The sequence below is a fragment of the Stenella coeruleoalba genome, assembly GCF_951394435.1.
Source record: "Stenella coeruleoalba genome assembly, chromosome: 12".
NCBI classification, from domain to species: Eukaryota; Metazoa; Chordata; class Mammalia; order Artiodactyla; family Delphinidae; genus Stenella; species Stenella coeruleoalba.
The window spans coordinates 43,227,504-43,244,885 of record NC_137158.1 but is presented as its reverse complement, the minus strand read 5'-3'; the positions used below and the strand labels follow the sequence as shown (position 1 = coordinate 43,244,885).

The window sequence follows — 17,382 nt, the reverse complement described above, 5'->3', positions numbered from 1 at the left end:
TTAAACATGATTTTGGAAAAAACTATGCAAATAAACCTCTACTCTGTGATTGCAGATTTCTCAGTCGCCGCCTGCCCTCTCCACCCCCTACCCCCATTGCCGTAATACTTCCTGCAGACTTTTGCTTGTAGATATATAAATGTAATATACTCCGCACTCTTCGGTTTGACCGGAGAAAACAATTTCATCACCCTAACACTTTTCCAGTTTATTCTCCCACCTTCAAATGAAAAGACACTAGAAAGGCAAGATAGCCCTTTCTCGAGGCAGGTTCCCATGGTTTTGAGGGAATGGCAGATGCCTTTCTGCAGTGGCGGCTGCAATCTTCCGCAAAGCAGAAACTGCAGCTCACACCCTCTTCTTTCCTCACCCTAACCCACTATCCCAAGTCCACATAAACCTTAAAAACACACACACACAACTCCTGCAATCTCGCATTCCCCTCACACCTTACACCGCAAGCAAGCCAGGATGCCCGACGTTACAGAAGCGCTCCACCCACTCGGTGGCCCCACCCATCGCCACCCCGCCCCCGCCCCCAAACGCCCGAGGGGCCCGTTGATAGGGCAGCGAAGCCTGCCACTCTCGCGGTGCGGCCCGCCCCCTCCTCGCTCCCCGCTGGGGCTGGAGGGGCTGGAGCATCAACGCGAGTAGCTGCGAGCAGCCGCGGTAGCGGCTGCGCGTAGTTGCAGTTGCGCCATCTGTCAGGAGCGGAGCCGGCGGGGAGGGGGCTGCCGCGGGAGAGGAGGAGGGGTCGCCGCGAGCCGAAGGCCGTCGAGACCCGACCGCCGACCGGCCGCGGGAGCAGAGGAGAGGCTGCACTCGGAGCCGCGCGTCCACCGCCGTCCGGGCGCGCGGCGCTTCAAGCCGAGCACCGAGGGCTTCCCAGGCTCACACAAAGCCGCCGCCCGCGCCTGGGAGGGATCCGGCCGCCGGGCCGGGGACACCCGGCGCCGCCCCCTGGGCACTCTCAGAAGGCCCACCGGCTCCCGGGCCCGCCGAGGAACCACCGGAGCCGCTTCGGCCGCGCCGGAGGAGGGCGGGGAGAGGACCATGTGAATGGGCTCCGGAGCCTGAGCGCAGCGCAGGTAAGCGGACGGGGATGCGCCGCGGGGCTGCGGGGATGCTGCGGAGACGCCGGCCGCCGGCGCCCCCGCGCAGCGCCGCCCCCGCCGCGGGGCCCAGCGCTGCAGTCTCTGGGCCACCGCCGTCTCCCGGGCGCCCCGCTGGGCTGCCGGGGAGTTGGTCCCGCTCGGAGTCTTCCTGTGGTCGCGCTGGAGGACACCTCTGCGGGGTGCGGCCCCGAGGTAGCTCAGGCATGGGGGGCGCATTTCCTCGCGGGCGCCGGCTGTGAATAGGAATTGGCTTCGGGGCTAGGCTGGCCCAGACTCCACCCCCGCCCTCTTTTCGGGGCCCCCCGCGGGGACCCGGGCTGTGTGTGTTGTTTTAATGTCAGGGATGATGTAATCACTTAATAATTGAAGCCCAGTGCTGCTTCCCTCCCCACCCCACTCCACCCCTGCCCCACTCCTCCACCTCTCGGCCTCCTCCTCTTGCGGCCGTCGCCTTCCCCATCGCATCCTCCTGCCTATTTCTGGCACGTCCCTTGCACTTCCCCCATCCTCCCCTCCACTCTTCCTGTGCCACCACCCACCCGTCCCCAGTCCCCCGTGCTGGAGCCGTAGCTCCTCTTCCTCTGACCCCCACATTCCTCCTGCTCCCTTAGGCTCCTTTCTCCTCCCTTCCCTGCTCGCTGGATTTCCTCTCGACTTCCTTAGATCGATGACTGTTTTTGTTTGGTCGCCTCCCCTCTCTTATCTGCGCCCACAGGCGGAGGGGACTGAGCCAGAAAGAGGCCACCGAGCTTGGGCCCAGGCAGAGATTTGCTGGGACTGAGTGAGAAGAGGGATAATAAAATCACCCTTCTTGCCCCTCCTCCCCCCCAATAAATCACACAGACTCGCCGGCTGTGTGTGTGTGTGTGTGTGACACAAAGAGCCCTTTCAGTGCACAGAGAGGAGATGCACAAAGTACCCAAGGATGGGCGCGATGCTTCTTGTTTCTCTTCCCTGGGGCTTCCCTTTTTCTCAGATAAAGCAGTTGATCTTCTCTCTGAGAGTCTTTCCTGCCACATTTACCAAAAAATAAAAGGCCCCAGATGCAGGGTGGCAGGTGCTGGCATTTTGCTGTATTCATGGACCGGTAGTATTGACTGGCAGCTGCAGTATTTCTTAGATTTAAGGGGGAAATGATTTCAGCTGTCTGAAGAGTTGCTTTACTTTCAAGGTAGCACCCTCCCCCACCCAGTTTCAACCCCCTCTCATCGTAGGGGGTAGGATAAATTGGTATGGGGGAAGAAGACTTTTGTTTCTGAAAGAGAGTTAAATTGATGTTTGCTAGGAGTGAGGCAGCCTAACTTGCTTCTTCTCTCAAGTCTAAGGAGTACTGAAGTCTTTTGAAATGAAGTCTTGTCTGCCTAGTAATTGTTTTACCCTTATATTTAAACAAGCTCCTGGGGACATTGCTAACACAGCACTAAATTGGTATTTGGAAGACCACTGGAGACTGTGTCTCTTCCCTGCTTCAGGGTAGCCTTCAGACGCCCACATCCTTCCTCTCACCACCAAGTTGACTGTAATACTTTCCACCCTTTGTGCTCTTTCTCCCGAGTCCCTGCCCCATGGGTACTGTGCTTTCAGATGAAGGGACTCACAGATTTTTGGAGGAAGTGGTTTTGGTAACTATCTCAGGTTTTGGAGGCACTTAGCTATGATCGAAGGATGTAGAGAATCTTTTGACTGATCTCTTAAACCATCTACTGATGTTCCTCTTAAAGAGGAAATATAAATGTAAATCTGGGGGCTTAATGTTCCATTTTGTAAGCCAGTGACTATTACATCCTTAATCAATAATGTCAAAACTTAGGTTGAACCCATTGATTCCTAAGAGCATGGCTCTTTGACTATTATAAGTAATAGAACTGTCTCATGTTCTTCAAGAATTTTATTAGAAAAGAGTTGTTATGGTTCATTAAACATTTACTTCTGCACTTTCTAAGGACATCCATCTTGGAACTTTTTATATTAAAAAAAAAGCAAAAGGATTAATGAGCGTACTGTAAAAAAAAACAAAAAACAATGGTTGGTTTGTTTGATGCCAGACCCAGGAAAGAAAGTCAGTGCACAATAAACTTGCGCTCTGTTGACCGAGTTCAAGAGAATGATGAGTTTGAATGTGAACAAACGCATACTCTGCTTTCTGCAGTTTTATTCTATGCTTTCTCCTGGGTCTGGAATCTCCAACCCCACCTGATTTGCTTGGGTCCCGTTAAACCTAGAGCCTAGCTGAAAAGTCTTCTACTCTGGGATGCTTTCTCCATCTTTTCACCTTCAAACAAATCACCATGCGTCCAATTTTGTTTTCATACCTCAGCAGCTGGCACATGTCTATTTCCAGCATTAGTCTGAGCAACACATTGGAAGAAGGAACCTGGTCTTATTTATCTTGTTTCAACAAGTGTGAGCTAGGTCTTTGGTATGTGCTAAGCACCTGGATTAATTAGGCTACTGTTAACAGCTGTAACAAATAGGCCTGCAAAAATATAATGCCTCAAAAGCAATAGACGTTTATTATTCCTCATGTAATAATTCAAAATGGGTATTTCTGATCAGTGGGTGGCTTTCTTCCATGCAGTGATTCTGGACCCCAAGTTCTCCCATCCCATAGCACTCCATTGTAACCTGCTTTCAGCTGGCAGAAGGACAAAAGAGGGAATAGAGGGGATGTACCGACTTTTTAAATGCCTAGGCCTGGAAATGACACCCATCACTTCTACTTACATACTTTACTTGAGGGCTAGTTATATGGCCACATTTAACTGCAAGGGAGCCTGGGAAATATAGTTAAGCCATGTGACCAGAAAAAAGTTCAAGAAGAAATGTATTTTGGGCCAGCAGCTTTGCCATATACTGCCTCTCAACAAGGCACAGTCGTTGCCCTCAAGGAGTTTGTAGGCTGATGAGAATTAAATGGTAACCTAGAGCCTGTACCCATCATTGTCTTGTATCTTTGATTTTATAAGTTCTGACCTTCTCATTTTAAACCTGTTTCCCAAAACCTTGCTTTTTGTCGGTTCTAGTGGCCAGTTCCCACCCAGTAATTTCCTGTAATACAGTGATCTGATGGCTCCTGTGCTGACTTTGACGTGGCTCTCCAGTAGCACCTTTGTTGGCCAAGATTTTTATCTGCTGATTTTATAGACTCCCCAAGTGGCTAAGCGGGTCTTTAGAAATCACAGTCATACCTTCTCTAATTGGAAGAGGAAATTAAACAGACTCGAGAGGAGAAATTTCTTGCCCCAGGCCATGTTCATGGGAAGGGAGCCTCATCTGCCCAGCTCTTCAGTCCCCCCTGGGTCCCCTCCATCCCGCAGATACCCTGAGTTGGTGACTGTGAGCCCTGCATCTTCCGTGGAGTAAAGTGAGCTCCCAGACCTCCAGGAGCGGGGTGAACTGCTAGTGTTCTGGATAGTCCGTGTTCTCCACAGGCCTTCCCAGGAGCAATTCTGTCTGTACTAGTCATCATACTTAGTTATGCACATGTTTTTGCTATAAACAGTTTATTATATTCATCTGTTCTGCAAACATTGGCCAGTATGTTATTGTGTGCAAGGCACTGGGAGATAGGATTATGAAAATGAATACTTCTGCTGTGTTCTCTCTGTTCAGCTTAGTCTGCTAGAGGAGATAAAAATAATACATAATAACTACTTTTATTGAGTATTTACTATGTGTCAAGCACTGTTTAAGCTCTAATCTTAGCAATAATGGTATGAACACCTGAAACTAATATAAATTGTAAATCAACTATACTTCAATTAAAAACAATAATGATATGAAGTAGTTTCACTTATAATCCCCATTTTACAGATCAGCATTTGAAGCAAGGGAGGTTAAATAACTAACTCAAGATCATACATGGCTAGTAAGTGGTAGAGTCAGGATTCAGGCCCAGTTAGTTTGGTTTCAAAGCCCTTGCTCTTAGCCATGAGGCAATATGCAAAATACTACCTATGGATATAATGATGATATTGATTAAAATGTGTTACATGCCATAAAGGGGGTGGCGTAAATGCTTTGGCAATTGATACTTTTGGTTGTTGGGAAATATAACTATGTTTAAATAAAAAATAAAATGTCCATTTCTACCACCATGCTTTCCATTTTAGACCCTCATTTATTGCTCACCTAGGAAATAAAAAACATAAATTAAAAAATGGGAAAGCAAAGCATGTTGATACTGGAAATACTTTTACTCTGTGTGATTCTTTATTTTCAGCTGGGTCCCTGTGTGTCCCACAGATAGGTCTGTAAGAATTTGTGAATCGTCCTACATATTTACTCATCCAGCAACATTCATTCATTGTATCTACCACTTGCCAGACATTGAACTAGATGCTTCAGAGACAAAGAGTTATAATCCTGGCCCAAGGAACTGCACGAGGAAGTCTCTGACCACTGTGATAACTGCCGCGATTCTAGGGGTCCGCAAGAGAGCATGAACTCCACAGAGAGGTGGGAAAATGGGGTGGCGAGACAGAGAAGGCCAGAGGAGGAATTGGCCCGCTGAGTGTTGTGGGAAAGCCCCAGAAGGAGCAGCCCAGAAAGCAGGTGCACAGACTTTTTAGGAAACTGCAAGTCGTTCAGGGTGGGTGAGGGTGGTAGAGAGACGGACAGAGGGAGAAGATGGGGCTGGTGGAAGAGTACTTACATGTCAGGAATGCCATTTAAGAGTTGTAAGTAGAGGTGCCACTTTGGTCTGATTTGTTTTGTAAAGATCCATCTGGCCACACTGTGGGCTGATGGCCAGAGGTGGTCAAGACAGATGCAGGGAAGGTAGTTGTGGAAACTCAGATGAGCCATAGATGAGGTGCTGCACGGAAGTGGGGATGGAGCCAAAGAGACAGAATAAGAGAGGGTGAGATAGCATATTGTGTGAGGGGAGAGGCAGAGGGGGGTCCTTGGGAAGTAGGTGGAGAAAGACATGCAGACAAGCAATGCAGTAAAAGCAGCAGGGAGTGGGTGTTTAAATGATGACTTTATCACGGACACTTTGGACTTTCCAGTCAAAGTATCTTGTAGGCAGTTGAATAGTAAGGGACTTAGAGATCATGTGGTCCAGCACATCCATTTTACTTATGAGGAAAAATGAGGCCCCGAGTGGCTAAGTGCCAAGGTGGCAGTCACCACTTAAAGCCAGGTTTCAACCCTTTCAGCCCAGGTGTGGGCTGTGGTCAGGAGCATGGACTCGGGGTGTGGTCCTGGTCTGACCCCTTCCAGCTGTGTGAGCTGGACCCAGTTACCTAAGCTCTCTGTGCCTCCCTTTCTTCACCTTTATAATGGAGTTATAGTTCCTACCTCAAAGGTTTGCTGTGCGGAGTCCATAATTAATACATGTAAAGTGCTCAGAATGGTACCCCACACATAGAAAAGCTGTGTGTTTGCTGCTGTGGTTCATGTGTGTATATATGTAGATACATACATATACACGTAACATGTGTACATCTGACACATATATCCCTTAGGGAAGGGAGGGTAAAAATGTATTCTGGGGCTTCCCTGGTGGCGCAGTGGTTGAGAGTCCGCCTGCCGATGCAGGGGACGCGGGTTCGTGCCCTGGTCCGGGAGGATCCCGCATGCCGTGGAGTGGCTGGGCCCGTGAGCCATGGCCGCTGAGCCTGCGCGTCCGGAGCCTGTGCTCCGCAACGGGAGAGGCCACAGCGGTGAGAGGCCCGCGTACCGCGAAAAAAAAAAAATGTATTCTGTGCAGAAAAGGACATTTTGAATATTTTAGAAAGAGATGTGGGTGATTGTCAGTTCTGAATCAAGAATTATTGGAAAACATAGGAAATTAGTTGAAATAATATCATGGAAAATAGCATTTTTAGCAAGTCTTCTTAAGAAATGCAGAACCTTTTTTATTCTTCAATAGAAAACATAAAAGTACTTTGAAGTTAGCCCTATAAAAGGATATCTTTGTTTTAGTCAGATAACCAGAGTTTTAACCTATTTTCAATGTGCATCCCTTGAGTTTGACTTCAGAATGTCATCGTGACTTTCTGAAGGTAGAATAAACCACAGAATAGGAAAAAGCCCCGTGAGTTACGAGTTTCATGCACTTGGTTCCTATGAAAAAAAGGTGATTTGGGTTATTTAGAGGAAAGTAATTTTTTTCTGTGTTTCTAGTTGAGCAAATCTAATTTTTGGCTACTAAAACACATGAGAAGCCTGAACGGTATTATCCAAATGGACGTGGGTGACATGTAGTTCAGACAACTTCGGAGTAAGTGGCGCTCTGGACTTGATTAGAACACAGTAATCCTGGAAGGATATAAATTGAACTGGATTTATGGTCTAATAAAAACGTGGGAAGAAAAGATAATGCTAACTGACTCATGAAAGTTTAACAACGTTTGTAAGGCCCTGAGTTGGAGAGCTCTCGTTTGAATGAGAGCGTTTTCCCTCTCGTCTCAGCCTGCTTCCAGAATGACCTGCGTCGTGTCTTGCTCAGGCTGTGAAGCAGACTGGAGTCCTGTTGCTGGGTCTTCTTTGGATGCAGAGATCATCACCTGTTGTGCCTCTGTCCACCCGTGACCTTAGGCAGCACCCGTTGGTTTGAGCAAATGAGTACTGAGCACCCATTAACTGTGTTTGGGGGAGAAAAAAAATAAGGTGTGGGAAAGTCTTAGCCCATTGCTGATTTGAATTCAGAAGGCCTTTCCTGAGGACTACTTATTTCTGACCTGTATTGCCCTCTGTGATAGTGTAAAAAAGCACTTAGCACCCCACAGCCACTCACCTCTCCCTAAATATACCAGAAAAATAATCATACCTACCTTTGTTATTGAATCCCAGAGGCCTTAAGTGCTTTACATACCGTAATTTACTTAGTTATAACAACTCGATGAGGCAGGGTCAAATGGGAAGATCGAGGCTCAGAAAGGTAAAGTAACTTGCCCATTGTCACACGGCTAATTACTAGTGAAGCCAGGTGTGTCTGGTTCCCAAACTTGCACCTGCTTTTGCTCCAAAGCTGTGGTTCTTCGTTCCCTGCGTACTCTCAAGCCTCCTTGCCTTTGCATTGCAGTTACTTCTGTGTTAGGTTTTGGGGGATACAAAGGCGCCTTTGCCCCCAGGGAAGCCCCACTCCTTCTGTGGCTCCACTCAAGACTTACCTTCTGGGAAGCCCCCCTTTGGTCCTGTCTCTGGGCTCCCATGGCACTTGGTTACTGCCTCATCATCACCCTCATCACAGCCTGACTTCTAAAGCAGAGTGGAGTCAGCTGGGTCGGACAGTGGGAAGACACTGGTCTTTTTCCCTGACTTGGGAGCTCTTTCAAGTCAGGGGCTGTGTCTTATTCGTGGTTGATTTGCCAGCTGAACACCCAGCAGTATTCCATGAGGTACTGTCGTTATTATTCCCATTTGATAGATGGGGAAACTGAGGCCTAGAGGTGAAGTGATTTGGTCAGGGTCACACAACTAGTAAGCAGAGCTGGGGTCTGAACCCAGACAGTCTGGCTCCAGAATCAATGCTCTTAACACTAAATTTGTTCCAACTCTCAAACAAGATTATAAACCGCAGGCTAGAGGCGGTGCCCTCCGCCTCCCAGCCCAGTACCTCACAGTCCACACACAGTAAAGATCACCCTCTTGTTTCTACCATCCACTCTGGCAGAAAGACAAACAGGATATGTCTAACCAGGCCTTACCTCATGATACGGAAAGAGCTTTGGGGCCGTGGTTACATGACTGTCCTCTGAGGGTCTTAGAGAATGAATGCATAGTCCCAGGCCCAGTTCTGACTCAGGAGGTATGGGGTGGCCAGGGTTGAACACTGACATCTTTCCTGTATATGAGAATGGCCCTGAGGATGGAGCCATCGGGGAGGCAGCTTCTGAAAGACGAGGAATGAAGAAGCACAGTGACTCAGCCACAGTGGGGGGAGCTGGCTGTTGAAGTGGCAAAAAACCACCCATCAGCCAGAGCCAGAGGGAACTAAGCCCGGGGGAGGCTGGGGTCAGAAATCTGTCACAGAAAGACCTCTTACCTTGTATTTTTAAGATTTCTAAGTACCTGCTCCTTTTGAATGTGCTGGTGGGATTTCATCTGATGAATTCAAACACTTTCATTTTCTTCAGAGCTTCCATCTTGGAGGTACCCAAAAATAGTAAGCTTTTCAAGGAGTTGTATAAGGATTCCATCTGCTTTATACTGAAAAGTAGGGCTTTAATGGAAAATTAAAAATGAGTCAGATTGCCTTTACCGCAACAAAGCCCAGGGCACTTTTCCCAATCCTTTCTTCTTTTAATCCCCAGAAAAAGTTACTGAATCTGTATTTCTGTGAAATTCTGCCCAATTGAAATTCTACTGAATAGGCAAATAAACACCAACGAGTTCCTTCATTTCCACACATTGTAGTATCTGTTTGGAAGCAGTAACAATAGCAAATGTTGTCACTTGTAAAATTGGACTTTTATTTCAATTTGAACTGTATTCCAGAAATTGTGTGATACGCTTCCCGTAGCTAGGCATATGCACGCAAGGATATTTGAAAATCACTGATTTCTGTTAAAGGTTTCTCTTGTTTGCTCTCAGAGTTTGGAGGGGTTCACCTTTTTATTGTCTGACCTCCTAGAGATACAAATAGCCCCTCATCATTTTCAGTTACAGGAGCTGAGTTGTTAATGAACTCTCACACTCTGTCATTCTGTACCTTTTATCACCATCTCCTGCTTGGAAATGCCAGTTCTGTAGCTGTACTTTGTGTGTGCCTTTGCCCGATCGATATTCTCGTGATACGTTGTGTCCTTCAGGCTCTCCTGTGGTTTGCAAATAATGATTCCAGTTGCTTCACTCCTACGCTTCCTAGCTTGAGTTGAGGAGGTGGTTGATCCATGTCAAAACTCATGTGCTGGCTGATGTAAATACTGGTTCTTTTGCCTTGTCCCCTAACAACCCAGTGAACGGGAGAAAGGCCAAATCCTTTAGCCTGGCATTCAACGCCTTCCCCCATCTCCATTTTCTGAGGCATTCCTGGCTCACCTCATTCACCATCACGCTAACACTTGATTCTCCAGATGTCAACATAGTATCTCATTAGTATGGAATACGTGTTCTGGCCTTTGCTCTCCTTTCCTGGACTCCCCAGCCCTTCCTTTCCCCGGGAACCCTATCCATTTCTCAAGGCCCAGCTGGAATCCCAGCCCTGGGCAGCTTCCCCTCGTCTCATTCTCTTGCATTGAACCTGTGTGCCTCTCAGTTGCCTCCTAAGAAATGATGCCTTGTGTTGTTAGTTAAATCCTGATATGAGGAATCCAAGGAGCAGAGAATTTTTGTGAGTTGCCCAAGGTCATACATGCAGTTCCTCACTTAGTTTAGACTAGAAGCCAGGTCTCCTGGAAATCTGTGTATGTGGGTCCTGCCTTCTCAACAGACCATTGGCCTCATATGTGCAAAAATGTTGGGGTTTTTTGTCCCCCTGTAGCTTGTAGCACACTGTCATTCATGGTGTAGATACTCAGCAGGTATTTATTTAGATAGGCCCTGGGGGCAGAGTGCTGGAATATGTAGCTGATTTCCTCCCCATCTGTGAGGCTAGGCTGGCATCTCCTTGGACATGGAGCTTCTGTAGTTTCTGACGGCACTAGATTCACTCTCTATGGACCCATGTGATGTAGGTACGGGGACTGTCCTATACTGTCTTCAGAACCACCATTGTCTTCTGAGAATGGTATGTGTTTAAAGATCTTTTATCCATAATCTTGAGCTTTTTGTTAAAAATTTAAGGTGGTCGGGGCAACAGTTACTTCTTTTGCCCTCAGTCATCAGGTTTTCATCAATAAGATTTTCACCAAAAACAACAGAAAGTTACCGATAGTGCACAATGATGTCCAAGACCAGGGAGAAATGCAGAATGTTTCAAAATCTGGAAGAAACTGGAAAAATACAACAGTGAGTTATAGAAGAGGGAAAAGTGGCAGAATGGACCACTGGTGTTGTGCCTGAAGGTCTGTGGAGCCTGGGGAAACGGAAGGAGGCAGGCTCACCTACTGTGCACCTACCCATGGCTGGACCTCTCACAGTAGCATTTAGCTGAGTCCCTCAGCCACATGGAACCCAGCTGTAGCTGTGAGGGTGCCTTCCTTTCCATGCATTCATTTTGTTCATTTGGCATATCTGGAGAATCTCCTCAGCCGAGACTTAAGGTCCTACAGAGTAATGTTTTGACACTAGAACCCAACCACAGCCTCTGTATATCCTTCCACAGAGTGATTGACAATAAACCTTATAAAATGTTTTCCATGGTTGCGGGGAGGGACTACTTGAGTCATTTCTGTAACAGAAGACACAACAGCACACAGGCAGTGTTTGTCAGCCCCTCATTAAGAGTCTTCTCAGCTCCCTGTGGAAAGCTCTCTGTGATTCCTCATGAATGGCTTTGCCTGCCTAATCCTCACCTGGATGCCAGGTTTAATGTATCCGAGGGATGGAGAGCATTAAAAACACCTTCTGTAGATATTGGCCAACTGCTAACAGCAGAGAGGGGGAAGGGGTGGACCTTATGCTTCACTGTTGCTTGAAAAGCCATTATGGTCTTTGGAAAGCGGTAGTGAACTTTTTTCCTTCCTTCCCCACGCGCTGTCTATGATTTCAGCGCTTTCCCCGCCCGCCTCCCCACTGCCACAAGCACCACCTTCAATGTGGGAGATCACGTGCCACTAACAAGATGCACTCTCCCCTTGGCCAGCGTATAATATCACCACTTCGCGTATTTATCCAGCTTGTTCGTGTTCAGTCACTTTGGTACGTCAGTGTCAATACTGTGCATTTTCAGTAGCAAGCTTCTAGAAGGCTGAAAGTGCACCTCATTTAATTTGCTTTGTGCCGTGAAACACTGCACTGAACTGTGGATTTATTAAATGCTTGTAGATCTTGATTCTAAGCTTCCAAGTTGGGAGGTCTTAAAAGTGTTCTCGGTACTTCTGGCATGAGATGTATCTCGAGTAAATTTTCCTCTTGTGGATAACACATCAGGTCCTCTGCATTGGTGGATCCTCAGAGTCATGGGATAGAATTCAGAGTTTGGTTGCACATGATGTTTTAGGTTCCACCTTATGTTTCCCCTCCTTGGTCGAAAATGCAATGATCCCAGCTTCTAATTCTGTCAGCAGGTTAGGGCCAAAGCACAGGTAATATGCCATACCACACCCTTCTGTTCACAGAAGTGCGGTTGACCATATAATTCCCTGTGTCTTATGGTTATTATTTCAACAGATTCTTGACTTCAGACTGCTGAGACTTGGAGGTAGTTCTCTAAGGGGCCAAGGATTGCTCACTGAAGGCTGGTGAGGTATGGCTGGGAAGAACCTATAAGGACTACCGTGTCCTGAGCAGAGCCACATGCCTCTGTGGGTGTCAGTAACTCCTGGGAAGTTCTGGTTAGTTTATACCTAAGGGTATAACAAGGAGGATTGGCGTTTGGAAAACTGCAGCTCCAAACATTCTCTGATTGTACCTCAGCCCAACTATGCCATACGGAGAAGAGTCCAGTGTGGCAAAGTGTTGAGAGTCCCCAGTCTAGGGGACTCAAGGGGAGCCCCAGTGCCGTCCCTGATCTCACATCCCTGGCTTGTGACAGAGGTTCTGTCTCCAGGGGATGAAATATCCCAGCCTCCACTGCCACAACAATGCGCCCACGCATTTGAGGTACAGCACTGTCACTGTGGAAGGAGTCTTGCTCGTACTCCCCACCAGGACACTCAGCTGGGCTCTTGGTGCCTCCTGGATGAGCTAGAACATGCAGAAATGATCCACTAAAGAGGGTGATGTTGGTGAGGCTGGAGAGAGAGGTGTAATGGATGGAAGGGGATCAACAAAGAGTCGGTGGGGGACACGACCTGATACCTGATCACGTCAGGTATGGAAGGAGCCCTTGTATTAGTTTCCTGTGGGTGCTGTAATAAATGACTATGAACTGGGTGGCTTCAAACAACAGGCAATTTCCTCTCACAGTTCTGGAGGCCAGAAGTCTTGAGGTTCAGGTGTCAGCTCAGGAAGACTGTTCCCTGCCTCTTTCCAGCAACCCTTGTTTTTCCTGGGCTTGTAAACCCGTCAGTACAGTTCCTGCCTTCATCTTCACACAACATTATCCTCTGTGTGTCTTTACATGGCCTTCTCTTATAAGGACACTTGTCACTGGATTTAGGTCCCACCCTAATCCAAGATGATCTCATCTCAAAATCCTTAATTACATCTGCAAAGACCCTTTTTCCATATAAGGTCACATTCCCAAGCTCCAGATGGACATACTTTGGGGGGCTACCATTCAACCCACTGTAGCCCTCAAAAGGATAAAAATTAGCAGTAACTCGGAGGGAGAAAGAACAGATGAGGAAGGTATTTGTAAGTTTGAATGACTACTAAAGGGTAGGCACAGTACTTTACATGTGTGATTTTAAACTGTCGCTTCAAGATAGGTGAAGATGACAGTGAAATTTTTATGTGAAAAGCAGTTCAAAGACGTGGAGTGTCCTGAAAGTTTTCAGTAAAATTGGAGGCGGAGCCATCATCCGAGGTTGGAAGATTTGGGGATGGGAGGGAGACTTGGAGAATATAGAAAAAGCCCAAACAACCAGGAGAATATAGGATAATGTGTTAATAGATGGATAAAAAGTATTACAGAGAAATAGTGAGGCTCCTTTGGAATTTGTAAGTATTTTTAATGGGTCCCTTTAGCCCAGTTTTGTGACTTTGCTTGGTAGTACTTGTCACTTTGGAATGGAAAATCTGACCTTGTGGTGAGAGTTGGTTTGAATAGTCAAATGAAGAAGATGTTCTAAGAGATAAAGCATCAGTTGAATTAGCTGAAAGTAGGGTTCACGCTGGATAGGGGAGTGAGCTGGAATTGGGATGACGGATAAGGCAAGGAAGGGCCTGAGCTTTTAGGGATATGATGGGTGAACACACCCATCATATACGGAGGAGGAGAGGCAAAGGCGAGAAGGCCCTGGGAAGAAGAAACCCAGGAGGTGGAGAGTTCTAAATGATGCTGAACAGGGTGGCTTCCTGTTGAATGGATCCACTCAACAGTAGAATAGAGATCAAGGACAATAATTCTTATATAAAGAATTCAAGAAAATGGAAGCCATAGTTCCCTTTTTGCCCTTGGTTCAAATTATGTATAAATGGTGTCTTCTAGAAAAATGACATGTCAGTATGTTGCACTTTTTAAAAATCCTGGATGAGTGTTCTGGGACCTCTGAGAACTTGCATTATGACCAGCTGGTTCAGTGGGGATAATACTTTGAACTAGTATTCAATTTACTTTCCCTTCCTTCTAATTCTTAGTTGCCCTGTTAGTCTCCCCCATTGAGGCAGAGGATTCCATTACTTCGGGGGAAGGACAGAGTATGGCCTAAGACAAAGAAGACATTGTTCAGCTTTTGACTTCCAAAACAGGACCTTGAGGCATGTTTGGAGACCAGAGTTAGCCCAGGCCTTCATTTAAGAGAGGCAGGCTTTGTTAGAAGCAAAGTGATTTGCGGATTCCGAGAAGCCAGATCTCAGAAGACGTGGCGTATATTGTACAGTCAGCCACGCAGGATGGGGAGGCTGCAGAAAGGAGGAAGTGCCTTCCTGGGTTGGAGGATGGAGTTTGTAGAGATTTGGAGGAGGCTAGAGATAAAAAATGAATGGGTCACTGAGATTCCACACTCCAGGTGGGCGGAGGAGAATCTGCCCCGCGTCCATCTGGTTATCTGGAAGGACGCCACATTGGAGTGGACCCTGCATTGGGGCATATTTAGGCAGAAACAGCCCTGAGGTGATACGCCTTCCCCTCATTTCCTGAAGCTTACATGTGATGTAAGAGAAATCCCAACAATCCTGCAGGCCCCCTAGGACAAATGTGGAGGTGCTGCGGGAGCTGGACGGGAGAGTCCCCGGGTCAGGTTGAAGAGGGCACAGAATGAACTGGGCCAGGCTGAAGACTGGCTGCAGGTTTCCACCAATCACATCAGCAGAACCAGGCTAGCACCCAAAACAAAGGGATGAGACATCCCAGGGAGGCCAGTGAGGGCTTAGAGGGCAGTGCCTGGACCAGGTCGTCGCCCCATCATGTGGTGGTCTCTAATCTTCCCCCTTGGGGAAGGAGGGAGAGGAAAAGGAACACAGCCCTTTTGAAAAGGAACACAGCCCTGAGAGGCAGTCTGAGATGAGCTCAATTTGACTAATTGCCCTGAAGCAACGAAAATTTTAAATCTGAAGAGCAAGTTATCTTGAAGTAGCGAGATTGTTTTTTCTACCATCAGCAGAAATGCAGTGGTCATGATCAAGTTGAATTCAACTATGGAGAAATGTATGCAGCTGAGTAGGAAGTATACGTTTCAAACCTTCTACGTTGCATTTGAGCTGTATTTTAACAGGATGATGATGGTGATGGTGATGGTGGCAAATTTGCTTACTTGTATTCCTATAATATGCTTTTTCCTTTGGGTAAATTGTGGCTTAGCCTACCTGTATTAGGTTCATTTTGGGCAAGAAGTGGGAAGATCTGTCCTCTCAAGGAGCAGAGTTGTCCACCAGATATTCCAAAGTGCAGTGGGGAACTTGGGCTTCCCATTGTTTAGTTGGCGGCACTTCCTCCCAGTGTCCTGGAAGGAAGGACCTCGGTTGCCATGGAGTCTCAGGTCAATGGAAAGTATTAGCATTTCAGGCCTTTCTCTAATGAACTTAACTGGGATGCTGGAGACTAGAAGGTAATTCTTACGGGGTGTGATCCTTTAGTTCCATATTTTAAAGGTATCAGGGTGAATACTAGAAATTACAGTCTCTGACAGACTATAAGGGGAGAAGCACTTCATTTTTATTCAATCCTCATGTACTAAATAAAGCATGAGTTTATGAAGGGATTCATTTCCAAGTATAATTCATAAGTAGTTACCAGAACACTCAAATGAGAGAGGGGGAAAAAAACCAGTTAGCTCTTTTTGAATACATTTTGTCTCCGACAGTCATACGAGGATGATGTTGCATTTAAGAGGATGTTTTAAAACCTGCTGTTTCTTGAAATGCCTAGTAATTTTGGAAGGGAAGTCTTCCGTTTTGCTTTAAAAAGCATACGTTTGGTGGGGCGGAGTCAGGTGGAAAGTTGCCTGTTGGGATACTGCTTTTTGTATTTTCCTACTAGAAAATTACGGCGACACTTTGAACACATCTTCTCAAAACATAAATACATCTCATATTTTCTCTCATCTCTTGGGGGAGCCAAGAGAGCGAGGGATAGGGGACCATAACATTTTTTGAAAGGAGTCACTAAAATAATTTAAATTATAGAACTTAAAAAAAAGCGCTGATTTATTAACTGATATCATTTTCATAATATTTTTGACCTATGAAATAGTTTTATTCACAATCTTCTCAAAAATAAAATTCCTAAAACTTAAAAACATGTCCTTATACATTAGAGCAAAAAAAATCTTTTTATACTGGTTATCTAAACAAGAAAAAGAACATAAGATGATAATTATTCTTGGTACATATTCACTCACTTGAGCCAGTTTTTCAGCCATATGTCTTTAATACTCATGTCAGTGTTATTTTATAAAGAATTGTTTTTAATTCTCATAGAGTTGCCTGCAATTTCCTTCAAAGTTGTGTTTTATAGTTAATATTTGAAACTATTACTGTCTTCAATTCGCATTTATGTATACATCACAATATTTTTAACTGAGAAAATAAGTCTTTCTACAGATGCACATAAGCTCAGAGCAAATTCTGCTAAATGGAGGCTTTTCTCAGAATAACTTTTTTTTCCACACCGAAATGTGTGAACATTTTAGCCCAAGTATTTTCACAACTCTTTTACCCCCATTCAGGATTCTTATCTTCAATAAATAATTTTATAAGGCAAAACTCATGAAAATAAGTCCCCCTGTGGTCCTTTTGAATGCTTTATCACATTTAGGTGACACAAAATCATAGATCGTTCATAATTTCACTCCATTGTGGTACAGAATATAAATGTATCCAGTTAAAACCAGGAACATCATCAAAACATTGCCACAAGTTGAGATACTCCAAAATATCTGTAATACTGTTTCAGAATTAAATCTTGGACACTGAATTGTCTAATGTGTTTAGTGGCTTCCTTTGCTTTTGTTGGGATAAATTTTAACATCTTCCTCTCCACAAGCCTTGTTTTCAGTAACTTCACTTTGTTAAATGCTTTTTAAAAGCTGAAGTGCTTTGGCACTTCATTCACTACTTTGAGCAAAGATTTCCAACTGTTTTGCAACAGAACACACCCAGACTTTACAGGATT

General features: G+C 46.0%; 1 protein-coding gene across 2 annotated transcripts in view; it reads left to right on the top strand.

The window, feature by feature from the left end:
• The first annotated feature begins 946 nt into the window (after window positions 1-946).
• FYN (FYN proto-oncogene, Src family tyrosine kinase) overlaps window positions 947-17,382 on the top strand; it is a 211,801-nt gene continuing 195,365 nt past the window's right edge. For both annotated transcript variants that reach the window (XM_079939935.1, XM_079939932.1), the window contains exon 1: window positions 947-1,088. The gene's annotated coding sequence lies outside the window, so the exon portion shown is untranslated. The remainder of the gene's footprint in view (window positions 1,089-17,382) is intronic.